The sequence below is a fragment of the Capsicum annuum genome, chromosome 3, assembly GCF_002878395.1.
Source record: "Capsicum annuum cultivar UCD-10X-F1 chromosome 3, UCD10Xv1.1, whole genome shotgun sequence".
Lineage (NCBI taxonomy): Eukaryota > Viridiplantae > Streptophyta > Magnoliopsida > Solanales > Solanaceae > Capsicum > Capsicum annuum.
This window is the reverse complement of record NC_061113.1, coordinates 245,421,139-245,435,596: the sequence shown is the minus strand read 5'-3', so window position 1 is coordinate 245,435,596 and position 14,458 is coordinate 245,421,139.

The following is a 14,458-nucleotide window of genomic DNA, read 5'->3' as shown; positions in this document are numbered from 1 at the left end:
TTGTAAAATAAATATTTTATTTTTCAATCAAGCAAACAACTTTAAAAACAAATCTTACAAGCAGCTTACAAGTAGTTTTGCAAACAGGTTCCTACAAGCAGCTTACAAGTAACTTATAAGTAGCTTTACAAATTGTTTATATTCTTCTACTAGTTTGACTTTTTTTATTTTATAAAATTATTATAATCTTTTTCAACTTTACAAACTGAAAGGACACCTGATAAAAGTTGTCGAAGATCCTGAGTTTGTACAATGAATTGGAAGAGGTGTTAACAAATACACTATAGTATAAGTATTTTATTTTTCAAGCAAGTTAGCAAGCAATTTTGAAAGCGAATCCTACAAACAGCTTATACGTAGCTTTGCAAATAGGTTCCTAACAATATTCAATTTCTCTCGACATATACTTGCCTCTAATATATTTACTTTCGAACTATCATCGTTCACTTTCAATTTTATTACTCCTAGATTTATTGCTTACTTACCATAATATTTACTTTATAGTCTAAATTTCATAATGGAAGAAACAACAATAATCGTTAAGAAAGATTGGAAATTCTTTTTGCTAAGTGTGCTTTTCTTCTTGAGATCTTAACATTCTTATAAAACATAATTCACTCACTGAACCGGACGTAGTCAGCTTTGATATATACTCAGTTTATTGTGTATAACAAATTTACAATTAAGATTATTTTTTGTTGTGAGTTTTATTGAGCTGTTGTTAGTGTAACAACCCACGATTGTTTCTTTCTATCTTTTTTCTCCTTTGTGTGGGGGTGGGGTGGGGTGGGGTGGGGGGTTAAATTTCTGAAAAAGAAGTTAATTGTGAGTATGGGAAACATCTTGAGCACTTTTTGAACCGTGCAGGGAAAACTCAAAGTACGTTTTAGAACTCAATAATTAACTAATGAAGAATTTAATTTGGAGACGTGAGTGCAACTTATTCATGATAATCATTCCAAATCCATTTTTTTAGTTAATTCGGACGCCCTCTCAGTCTTACTAATCTCAAATGGTATGGTAGGAGGGATAAAATAAGATATTTCGGGATTAAGTTCTGTGATAACAACTATATTGTGTTTGATAGACAGTACTTGTCCGGATAAATTTCATCAATAGTCACTTAACTTTGCATTTATTAACCAAAAGTCACTTTTCTTCCATTCATTCATTCATCCATGGTCACTTAACTTTGTATCTATTACACAAAAGTCACTTTTCTTTCATTTATTTCATCCATAGTCATTTAACTTTACTCCAACCATCGCAAAAGTCACTATGACCGGATTTTACAATAATTTCATCGGAAAAAATGATGTGGCAACCTTAATTAGTTCTTCATTTTAATTTAAGTGAATATATAATATATTACTCATATCTTGACCCTTTTTATATATGCACAATCTAATTTTCCTTATGGATTATTTAATGAAAGAATACAATTTCTTAATAGATTAGATTATCTAATGAAGACTATTTTCATAAAAAAAAATTGATTGATATTTTTACGAGATAAAATTATACTTATATATTCTTAAAATTCTCTAAAGTTGAGACATGTGTTGGTAAATTATTTTTTTTCACTAATATATTATGACATGTAGTTGATAAAATTATTTTTTTCCCTTTAAAATTGTGACATGTAGTTGATAAAATTGTTTTTTTTCATACAGTCTTTTTCTTGCCACTTAAGTTTTTTCATTCGGTATATCATAATAATATGATAAATTACTCTGTTTATTGAGTTTGTCTTTATATTTTTAATTGTTTGACTAATCGATTAATTCTCTTAAAAGTTTTTATTATAATATTCAATTTCTGATAAATTACATACTGTTTAATTAATTTAATTGATAAATATAAAAGTTAAATATCCTATAATTTCTTTATCTATTAAAGTACTTATATTTTATAACTTTTATCAACAAAACTGTATGTTAATATAACATTATTTGTACAAATTTTGACAATACTTATTCAATAACATAATTAAAAAGATTTTATTTTAAAATTATCTTTAGCATATTGATTTATTTTCAAAGAATTTAAATAATTTTTTTTTTAAAAAATAATATCATACATGTATTTCTATTTTATGTGTTTTGAAGAATTTATCTTGTTTATCACTCTTTTTTTATGCACATTTTTGACAGATGAGTGCAATATTATGAAATGTTTCATAAAAATACCAACCCAAAAAATAATCTTCATTAGGTAATCTAATTTATTAAGAAATTGGTTTCTTTCATTAAATAATCCGTAAGAAAAATTGGGTTGTGCACATATAAAAAAGGTCAAGATATGACTAAAATATTATATATTCACTTAAATTAAAGTTAAGAACTAATTAAGGTTGCAACGTCATTTTTTTGATGAAATTATTGTAAAATCCGGTCATAGTACCTTTTGTGATGGTCGGAGTAAAGTTGAATGACCATGGATGAAATGAATGAAAGAATGTGACTTTTGCGTAATAGATACAAAGTTAAGTGACCATGGATTAAATGATTGAAAGAAAAGTGACTTTTGTGTAATAGATACAAAATTAAGTGACCATGAATGAAATGAATGAAAGAAAAGTAATTTTTGTGTAATTGATATAAAGTTAAGTGATCATGGATGAAATTTACCCGTACTTGTCCACTATTCTATTGGGACAAGGATTAAGAAACAATAAATAATAGGTACAATTTTATCATATTACCCTTTGAATGTAATAAACTTAATGCTTTAGGAAATGCATTATATCTAATGAATCGTATTTATGTTAAGGATGAAATGCTTAAAAATAAAGAAATTATTTATTGATTTTATAAATTGAACAAGTACGGTTGGACATCCAAGATAAAAAAGTAGATATAAATTTAAAAATTATAATTCTGAGACTATAATCTCAAGATAATTTAATCCGCATATCAAACAGCTTCAAACATTAAAAAAAAATGATAATATAGACAGAGTCGAAGTTGAATATTCTCTTAATCTTCATGATAGTGAAAGATTCCAACCCTTTCCAAAATTCAGAGGAATATCACTTGTGTATAGCGTGAAGTACAAATTAATTTCGGGATTTATTTAGTTAACAAAGTAGCCACTAGTAAGGTCAACTAAATCGGTAAAGACGTAAGACGTTTGCACTTTTAGGAAAATCATACTACAAATAATACAGCCTTCGGACTAATTTACTTGTCATGCTTAATGAAACACGTTTAAAATTAATTATAAATATAGAGAAATATTAATGTGGTGTAAGAGAAAAAATAAGTAAATAAATATAGATAAGCAATAAATAAAAATAATTTAGTTAATTTTTTTATTTTTTTTTAAGTTTATCAAAAAATATGACTAAGTAAAATTAGAGAAAAGACATCATTTCTCCCTTGAATTTATCCGTTCAATTTACTTTAGCACTTAACCTAAACGTTCATTTATTTACCCCTTAACATCTTTAAAATATATTAATTTCACCCCTCAAACTGACGTATAATTTTATTTTATTTTATTTAAAAAAAGGTGTATTTTTTTATTTAAAAACTGAGATGGTCTCACTTTTTTTATATATATTAAAAAAATATCCCTTTCTTTTTCAATACCTCCATCCCCCTTCACCTCTCATCCCCACCCGGCACCGCACACATATACCCCACACCCCGCAACCCTTTTCTTCAATACATCAACAAACAACAACATCTATTTTCTACAACCATTAATTCCTCCATTAACAACCTCATACGCATTTTCCAACAACACTCTCCTCCAATTTTTTTTCATTTTCCTCCATTAATATATTCTCCAACGAAGAAATTGAAAACACTAAATTGCTTCATTAATTCAGTTCGAAGAACAATAAAATTGAAAGAAAATTTTGTAACTTTTATTTTTAAAATCCATTGTTCCTTTTCTATTCTTTATTTATGTCACTTGTAATAAAAAAAATTAATATTTTGGTGGTTGGAAACGTTGAGAGAGTTGGATTGAAGATTGAATTGGTGTTTAATGGAGGAAAAAAATTAATTTGATGTTTTTGTGATTGTTCTCTAATGATGTTAATTAAGACAAATGAAAAAAAAAATTGGAGGTGGGGATGAGGTTTGGCCGAAAGAGGAGAAAGAAAGAGAGGGGTGGGGACAGGTGGTTTGAAGAAAAAGGAAAATAAGGGGTGGGGGTGGAGGAAAATAGAAATTGAAGGTGGGGTGGGAGGCTGGTAATGGAGAAAAACAGAAAAAAATTGGAGGTAGGTTGAGTTTGATGGAGGAGAAGAGCTGGGTAGGGAGGGTGATGGTTTAAAGAAAAAGAAAATGGGGTTATGAGTTTTTTTTTTTAATATATATATATATATATTTAAAAAATATTTTTCTTGCGTGGTTTCGATATGGCAATAATGTGACGTTGATGTGTCGGTGCTTGTGAATCACTCTTTGTGGCGAGAGTGGTATTCAGTTTTGAGGAGTGAAATTAATATACTTTAAAGATGTTAAGAGGATAAATAAACGAAAGTTTAATTTAAATATTAAAGTAAGTTGATCGGATAAGTTCGAAAGAAAAATGATGTCTTTTCTCATAAAATTACTGAGAAAGAATCCTAATCAAAAGTCCCAATTTATTCCATTGAGGAATTCGATTGATGAAAAATTCAGCGATGGAGAATGTTTTCCCAAGAGAAGTTGGGGGTCATGTTGGATGGTGTTAATGAATTATGTTTGCTTCATAGTACCTCTTTATTCAAATCAATATGGGTTGTGGGTGGTGGTGGCACTACTACATCTAGAGGTCTCGAATTTGATTCTTGAGTATGGAGAAAATATTGTTGGGAGCGTCATTTTTAGAGTGAACCCGCATTGCACGATCCAAATTAATCGGGGTTTCAATGCGTATACCGAAAATCGAGTGAATTTTTTTAAAAAAATCTCTTTATTCCACTAATAAGGATCTCTAATTGAATTACTTGCTCCGTTTTAAATTAGTGTTCTTATTTATTAAAATAGTTATTTATTAATATTTGTTATTTTATAAAATTAAGATATAAATTGTTTTTATTTCTATTTTTTATCTTTAACAATAAATATGGAGAGATATTGATATACTATAAAAATGAAAAGTATTAAATAAAAATGAGTAATAAATAAGAATAATTTAGTCAAATTAAATTTTAGTTAATATTTTTCTTAAGAAGTGCAACTTAAATAAGCGACAAGTAAATACGAATGAAAGAAATACTATTTTGGAAAAAAATTAGAATAAATTTTATTTACCCTTATTTTGTTTCAAATAAATATTTGATGATGAAATAAAAAGATTAAGAGTTTAAAGAATAAAATAAGAAAAATATTTTGTTGAATAATTAGTATTAATACCCTTTTTAAAGAGCAATGCAAAACGCTAAATGATAAATAAACAGGAAGGAAGGGAATAGACTATTTATTACCTCCATTCTTAAATGAGTGGTATTTAAATTTAGGAGCCGACGATAATAATAATATTTACTTTCTTCGTTTCTAAATAAATGTATATTTTAACTCTTTTCATTTTACTTCTAAATAAATAATGCATTTAGATAATCAAGAAGATATTATTAATATTCTTCCAATTTTATTCTTCTTAATTAAAGAGTTTACATAATTAATAAATTATTAAAGAACTAAACTTTTTTCAAGACATTTATTACGCGTAAATTAGTAAAATAATTATTTATTTTTAAAAGATAATTTCTTTTTTGAAAATATGCTCAAATTAAAAACATAACTTATTAAAAAACGGAAACGGAAAAGTAACTATTATATGGTATCAAAAAACATTGTTGACTGAATATTAGTCGAAAGTTCCTTGAACCTTCCTCCAATAATTTTGATACTCAAATTGTAGATTCCAGCTTTTCCAAAATTCCTCAAAGTTGAGGCTGCCCACCTGTGGCCTTAATTTAATCAATATTTACAATAATATAACAGAGATTCAAACAATAATTTTTAATTATGAGACACAAAATACATCAGTAATTCATCATATTAAGACCAAGAACTCCATCCCCTCTTCACCCATAGTGCTATTGTATTAGATACGTAACAAACGGACACCACCAAATAATGTACATATATATCCTTTCTTATACTTTATGTATAAATATATTCTTGCCGTTAATGAAAAGATACAAATATACTCTTATCACTAACGACAAAACACGTATATATTTCCTATTCGTTTGTCTTTTTTTAATTATTTTAACTCAATATAATTAAAAGGAACCCTAATTAAATCCCATACCCGACCCAAATTATAATATCCGACCTGACACAACACATCTTTCCTTGTGGTATGTTTCAATTCGAACATAAATCAAAAGGGCTCGTATGCTTACATCACCTGACACAACACATCTTTTGTATTCAAAGATTCTTCCATATGGTATGTTTCAATTTTAGGGAAAAAAAATCCCAACCACACAGCACCATTGTATGGAATACTTCATAGGCCCGTCCAATAGTATATGAAATAACAAAATTGTGCAAAGTCCATAACATGAAATGAAGTTTTTTGAGTATGAAAACTCACCACTTCGAGAACTAATACATATCAAAAATTTGATTTCAATCCTTGACTAAATGACCAAATCAACTAAGTGACAGATTAAGCTTCCAGTTGAACAGATCCACATTAAGCAATTTTAGCATCATATATCTCCATTAATTATGAAACCTTTCACCACAGCATAACACTTATTAGGATACTAATGCAAACACACACACACTGTTAAGATATCGTACGAGGATTCAGCTATTGCAAAATACACACACAAAAAACATTTTCGGATGCATGGTAACATGGAGATGTTACCCATTAGAGAAAAACATTGTACACTTCTGTGCAATTATAGATCGGGTCAGGTCGGGTATGGGATTTAATTAGGGTCCCTTTTAATTATATGAGTTTAAAATAATTAAAAAAGACAAACGAATAGGAAATAGATATGTGTTCCGCCGTTAGTGATAAAAGTATATTTGTACGTTTTCATAAATGACATAGGTATATTTGTACCTAAAGTATAACAAAGTATATATTTATACCATTTATTAAAGTTCAAGGGTATATCCGTACTTTTTTCAAATAATATAGAGTTTGATAATATATATATTCGACCAAAATTTCAAAAATATATAGCTTCTTCGATCAAAATTTCCAAATTTATTTATTTTAAAAATATATTTCATCAAAAGTGTTTTTTGCCAAAATATATTTGAAAAATATCAATTTATATTTAACTAATCCATTTTAAAATAATTTTTCCAATTGCAGAACAACAATTTTGATAGAGGAAAATTATAAATATCTTCCACTTCTTTATTAGGAAAAACTCTTCCTCTTTTTTTTTTTTTTTTGAAAACACTTTTCTTTTAGAAAATTTAATTGGCCATTGGATGGTGTATATTGAACGGTAATTCATTTTTGTTTAGTCAATTTCCATTTTAAGAAAAGTTTAACTTCTTGTCTCATATTATCATCACTTTCTGATAAAATATAAATTGGTGGTACACTATTTCTTTATTTTTTTTTTAGGGAAAAGACTGAAATATGCCACTAAACTATCAGAAATGGCTCATTTATGTCATTTGTTAAAAGTTGGCTCATTCATACCATCGTCGTTATAAAAACGGTCCAGCCATGCATTACTTTTTAACAGTGATTTTCAAAAAAACTGTTTTGCTACGTGGCCTCTTATTTTTATTTTTATTTTTTAAAGTTTTGACCTATTAAGAAGAATTCAAGCACACCCAACCTATCACCTTAACCCACGTTAATATTACTCTTAATTTTGACCCTAGATTGAAACATATATATAATCATTTAGTCTTCGAACATGAAATTTACACACTTGAATACTACGTTTAAAATAAAATAAGTTAGAATAATTAATAATTTAAAATGACAAATAAATAAATTGTGATTAAAAATAATTTGTTTTGACTTTCGAAATTCGAACATCATCACATAATTTAGGACTAAGAGAATACCACATACATGAAGGACTACAACTTTTAATTAGGAAGAATACCTAAAAAATTCTTCTAAATTTGGATTATAAGTTGTATAATTGAATTATTAGTAGTCTTAATTATTTCGTACACTTGGCTATTTGACAGTCTTTATACTCTTTAACGTGGACGAGACGTAGAGCATAATTTATTTTTAGGCGTGTTAGAGTTTAAAAAAATATAAAATAAATAAAAGACCACCATCCAGGTACGTTGGGTGTTTTCAGTCCACATATTTTTAGTGTTGTTTGGTACCTACTCACGCAGATACTATTTATGAGTATATTAATGAATCTTTAATGTGTATATTAAAGAATCCACCCACGTAGAAAAAAGTTATGCTCTACATCTCGTCCACGTTAAAGAGTATAAAGGCTACCAAATAGCCTAATTTACGAAATAATTAAGACTGCCAATAATTCAATTATAAAACTTATAATCCAAATTTAGAAGGAATTTTTTGGTATTCTTCCTAATTAAAAGTTGTGATCCTTCATTTATGTGGTATTCTCTTCGTCCTAAATTATGTGATGATGTTCTGATTTTGAGAGTCAAATCAAATTAATTTTTAATCACAATTTATTCATTTGTCATTTTAAATTATTAATTATTCTAATCTATATTATTTTAAACGTAGTATTCAAGTGTGTAAATTTTATGTTCAAAGACTAAATAATTATATATATGTTTAAATCTAGGATCAAAATTAAGAATAATATTAAAGTGGATTAAGGTGATATTTTGGGTGTGGATGAATTCTTCTTAACGGATCAAAACTAAAAAAAATGACGTGGACCTCTAAGAGGCCACGTGGCAAAGTAATTTTTTAGAAAATTACCGTTAAAAAGTAATGGCATGGATAGACCAATTTTATAATGACAATGACATGAACGAGCCCAACTTTTAACGAATGACATAAATGAGTCATTTCTGATAATTCAGTAACATATTTGAACCTTTTTCCCTTTTTTATTTTCCACCCCCACTCAATCTCTCTCTTCCTCATACTTTGGAAGTACAACCAAAAAAAAAACACTCTCATGGCAACCATTTCTGACATCTTTGTTGTAACAACAATTGTTTTTTCTTGCTTTGGAATCACTGCTTATGATGCCCTTTTCTCCTCCCTTCACCCAACCTCCTACTTAATTCTTCAGCTTCACAAGGACAAGATATGCCTTTTACTCTTGGTGATGTATCTGATTATTAGAAAAACAATAAGGAAAAAAGTATTCTAATGATAATTAATTAGATATATCCCTTCAAAGTTTTTTGTCTGAAGTTGACTCACCTATGAAAAAAAAATATATGTGGTGATAAAAGGGGTTACTGAGATGGTGAGGAAGCAAAAAGATGAAAGCTTCTTGTTAAAACAAAATATATGGCTTGGTTATCGACCCATAACTAATGAATTTAATTCTGTACCCCCTTAGTAGTGACCTTTTTACATTCTTATTCAAGCATCAGGTGGCTCAAGGGTGAGGCAGTACAAGTTTGCTTGGGGCTTTTAAAATTTGAGGCTTTGAAAAATTTAATATAAATTTTATGATTTTAATTTCACTTAAAATGATATTAAAGATGGTAAAAATAAAAGGTACAAAATTTAAATAAAAAAAAAGAAATCTACTTTTAAAAATATTTTAGAACTTTGATATACACAACTCAAATCTTCATATTAATAAATAACATTTTTACAACAATATTCAAAGGAATGCATTGCAAATAAATGACTAACATCATATTAATTAAAATTATTTTTTTTTTTATAAATAATAATATTACTATTTGAAAGTAATTGGTTAATGTCTTTTAAGAATACAATCCAGAAAAAATAGTACTTAAACGAAACAATAATTTTAGATTATTAATAATATTTTTGTTTGTATATATATTTAAAGTTATGTATTAAAATTTGACTTTAGACCATTAATTTTATTGAGACGGTCTTATCGAGCATATTTCTTTAGTTTGAAAGACTAACGATAAACTGTAGTATTCTCAACACTTGATTTGGAGTTGAACAACAGGGGTTGGGACATTCACGAAACTCCAAAATAATTTAATAATAATATGGGATTATGCCATGAAATGCAATAGCTAAATTTCGTAGAATTAAAACATATTAGCACGTAAACAGTTTAAACAGTTAGTCAAAAGATAAATTCAAATATTTGACTAGAATTTATTAACAATGCTTTCATGGATCAGTTTGACTATGAGACAAGTGTTAAGAATCAGTTTGACTACGAGGCAAGTGCTGCCCCGGAGTTAGTAGAAGAGAAGAGATTCAATTTGCATAAAATTATAAGGTGTAAATAGGTTTAAAAAAAGTTATATATAAATTGTTGAATATTTTGAATATATAAGCAAGGAAAGTTGTTATAATAACTTAGTGGTTAAAAGTAATTGTAAGTCATTATTTGAATTTCATATCTACAACACTTTAATATTTCCTTTAATTGCCTTATATAAATTTCTCTTTCAGTCGAGTCTATCAAAAATAATTTTTCTATTTCTAAAGTATTTATGAACACTTTATTCTCTCATTCTGTATTTGGGTGTTAACATTAATTTGTATTAAATAGTGTTGCAAGTTGTAGAGAATCTATTAAAAATATTTTTTCTATTTATAAAGTATTTATGTATACTCTGCTCTCTGACTTTATATTTGGGTGTTAATATTGATTTGTATTAAATAGTGTTGCAAGCTGACTCTATTTTTGAAGTATTTATGTATTCTCTGACTCTGTATTTGGGTGTACACTCTGCTTTCCGACTCTGTATTTGGGTATTAATATTGATTTGTATTAAATAATGTTGCAAGCTGTCTCTGACTCTATTTTTATATTTGAGTATATTTCGGTGTTAATATTGATTTGTATTGAATAGTGTTGCAAGCTATCTTTGACTCTATATTTATATTTGGGTGTTAATATTGATTTGTATTAAATAGTGTTGCAAGTTGTCTCTGACTCTATATTTGGGTGTGCACTCTGCTCTTTGACTCTGTATTTGAGTGTTAATATTAATTTGTATTAAATAGTGCTGCAAGCTGTCTCTATTTCTAAAGTATTTTGGATGCTAATATTGATTTATATTAAATAGTGTTGCAAGCAGTCTCTATTTCTAAAGTATTGATGTACTCTCTATTTCTAAAATATTTATATACTCTCTGACTTTATATTTAGGTGTTAATAGTGCTGCAAGCTCTAAAATATTTATGTACTTTTTAACTCCGTATTTAACTAATCAATTTAAAAATAACTTTTGCAATCGTAGAACAACAATTTTGATAGAGGAAAATTAAAAATATCTTCCACTTCTTATGAGAAAAGTCTCTTTTATCAATTTAAAAATAACTTTTGCAATCGTAGAACAACAATTTCGATAGAGAAAAATTAAAAATATCTTCCACTTCTTACTAGGAAAGTCTCTTTTTATTTTATTTTTTGAAAGAAAAGTTTTGAAAACACATTACTTTTAGAAAATTTAATTGGCCTAGAATTGGTCATTGGGTGGTTAGTTGTATATTGAACGGTAATTCATTTTTATTTAGTCAATTTTCAATTTAAGAAAAGTTTAACTTCTTGTCCCATATTATCATATGACTTTCTGATAAAACATAAATTAGTGGTATACTTTTGTTTTGTTTTTTTAATTTCCACCTCCACTCAGTCTCTCTCTTCCTCATGCATTGGAAGTGAAAAAAAGAAAAGAAAAAAGAAACACAATCAAGGCAACCATTTCTGACATTTTTGTTGTAACTTCACCACACTCTCCTATCTAATTCTTCACCTTCGCTAGGACAATGTATGCCTTTTTACTCTTGGTGATGTATCTGATTATTAAAAAAAAATAATAAGAAAAAGTATTCTAATGATAATTAATTAGATATATTCCTTGAAAGTTTTTATCTGAAGTTGACTCACCTATTAAAAAATATATATATAGTAAGCGTCTTCCGTTTTTTATTTTAAGTTTGAAAGTTTGGGAAGCAAAAAGATGAAAGCTTCTTGTTAAAACAAAATATATGGCTTGGTTATCGACTCATAACTAATGAATTTAATTTTGTACTCCCTTAGCAGCGATAATTTTCATTCTTATTCGAGTATTATGGGTGGCTCAAGGATGAGGCTAGTTTTAATATAAATTTTATGATTTTAATTTCATTTAAAATAATATTAAAGGTTGTAAAAAACAAAGAGTAGAAAATTTAAATAAAAAGGAAAGAAATCTAGTTTAAAAAATATTTTAGAATTTTGATTTAAACAACCCAAATCTTCGTATTAATAAATAACATTTTTACAATAATATTCAAGGAAATGTGTTGCAAACAAATTACTAACATCTTATTAATTAAAATTAGTCCTTTCTTTGGAAACAGACCCTTGAGTCTAAAGGATTTCGATTGAGCAGGACCAAGAAGAAGTACTTGGAGTGTAAGTTAAGTGATATGTCGCAGGAGGCTGACGTGGTTGTGAAATTGGAATCTCATTCCATTCAGAGGTGGAAGAGTTTCAAGTATCTGGGGTCTATGATTCAGGGCAATGACGAGATTGACGAGGATGTCACGCATCGTATTGGGGCAGGGTGGTTGAAATGGAGGTTCGCTTCGGGAGTTTTATGTGATAAAAAGGTGCCCCCGAAGCTTAAAGGTAAGTTATACAGAGTATCAGTCCGACTGGCTATGTTGTATGGAGCGGAGTGTTGGCCAGTTAAGAACTCCCACATCCAGAAGTTGAAAGTGGCGGACATGAGGATGTTGCGATGGATGTGTGGCCATACCAGGAAAGATAGGGTGAGGAATGAGATTATTTAGAAGAAGGGGGTGGCTTCGGTGGAGGACAAGTTGCGAGAAGTGCGGTTACGTTGGTTCGGGCACGTGATGAGGAGGGGCTCTGATGCTCTAGTGCGGAGATGTGAGTCAATGACTATGAATGATTTTAGGAGGAGAAAAGGTAGGCTGAAGAAATATTGGAGGGAGATGATTAGGCATGATATGAAGCAGTTACAGCTGACAGAGGACATGGGTGTGGAGGAGGCGGATTACGGTAGAGGGTTAGGGGGTGGGAGCGTTTCTTTATTTGTGTTTGAAATTTCATGTTCGTGGGTTGAGTGATGTCTATGTTTTCGGTTAGATAGCTTTTTAGTAGTATCTGGTGGTTGTTGTATTACCTTATGGATACCGATGTTAGTTTATTTTGCATATTGTACTAATCTATACGCATTTATGTTTTGTGATTTGCTATACTGTTATCGGTTCTAAGCCGGGGGTCTATCGAAAACAGCCTCTCTACTTCTTCGGAGGTAGTGGTATGGTCTACATACACTCTACCCTCCTCAGACCCCACTACGTGAGAATACACGGGGTATGTTGTTGTTATTGTTGTATTAGTCCTTTCTTTGAGAAAGTAATTGCTTAATGTCTTCTAAGAATATATCAAAAAAAAAAAAGTAGTACCTAAGAACCCAAAAATAATTTTAGATATATTAATAATATTTTTGTTTATATATATATTTAAGGCCACATATTAAAATTTGGCTTTAGGTCATTAATTTTAATGAGACGATCTTGTCAAGACCGTTCCGTTAGTTTGAAAGGCTAAATTAATGAATGTTACCGCTGCTAAAGTTAGTAGAAGAGAAGGGAGTTCAATTCGCATAAAATTATACGGTGTAAATAAACTAAAAAAAAATCATATATAAACTGTTGAATATTTTGAATATATAAGCGAACAAAATTGTTATAATAAGTTAGTGATTTAAAAGCAGTTTAAGTTAGTGATTTAAAAGCAGTTGTAAGTCATTAGTTTGAATTCCATATCTATAATATTTTAATATTTCGTTTAATTACCTTTTATAAATCTCTCTTTCAGTCAGAGTCTATCAAAAATTTTTTTATTTTTAAAGTATTTATGTACGCTGACTTTGTATTTGGGTGTTAATATTGATTTTGTATTAAGCAGTGCTGCAAGCTGTCTCTATTTCGAAAGTATTTACGTAGACTCTGTTCTCTTTTCTAAAGTATTTAGATAGACTCTGTTCTCTTGTCTAAAGTGGTCAAGCTGTCTCAATTTCTAAAGTATTTACGTAGACTCTATTCTCTTTTCTAAAGTATTTAGATAGACTCTGTTCTCTTGTCTAAAGTTCTTTGACTCTGTATTTGAGTTTAATATTGATTTTGTATTAAGCAGTGTTGTAAGCTGTCGTTTCTATTTCTAAAATATTTATTCTCTAACTCTGTATTGAGGGTTAATATTGATTTTGTATTAAGGTGTTAATATTGATTTTGTATTAAACAGTGCTGCAAGTTGTCTCTATTTTTAAAGTATTTAAGTTTAATATTGAGTTTGATGATTCATGATGTGTCATGGGCGACATTGTTAATTAATTACGTTCTTGTATTTAATTAATACTGTACTTTTTATTGGATG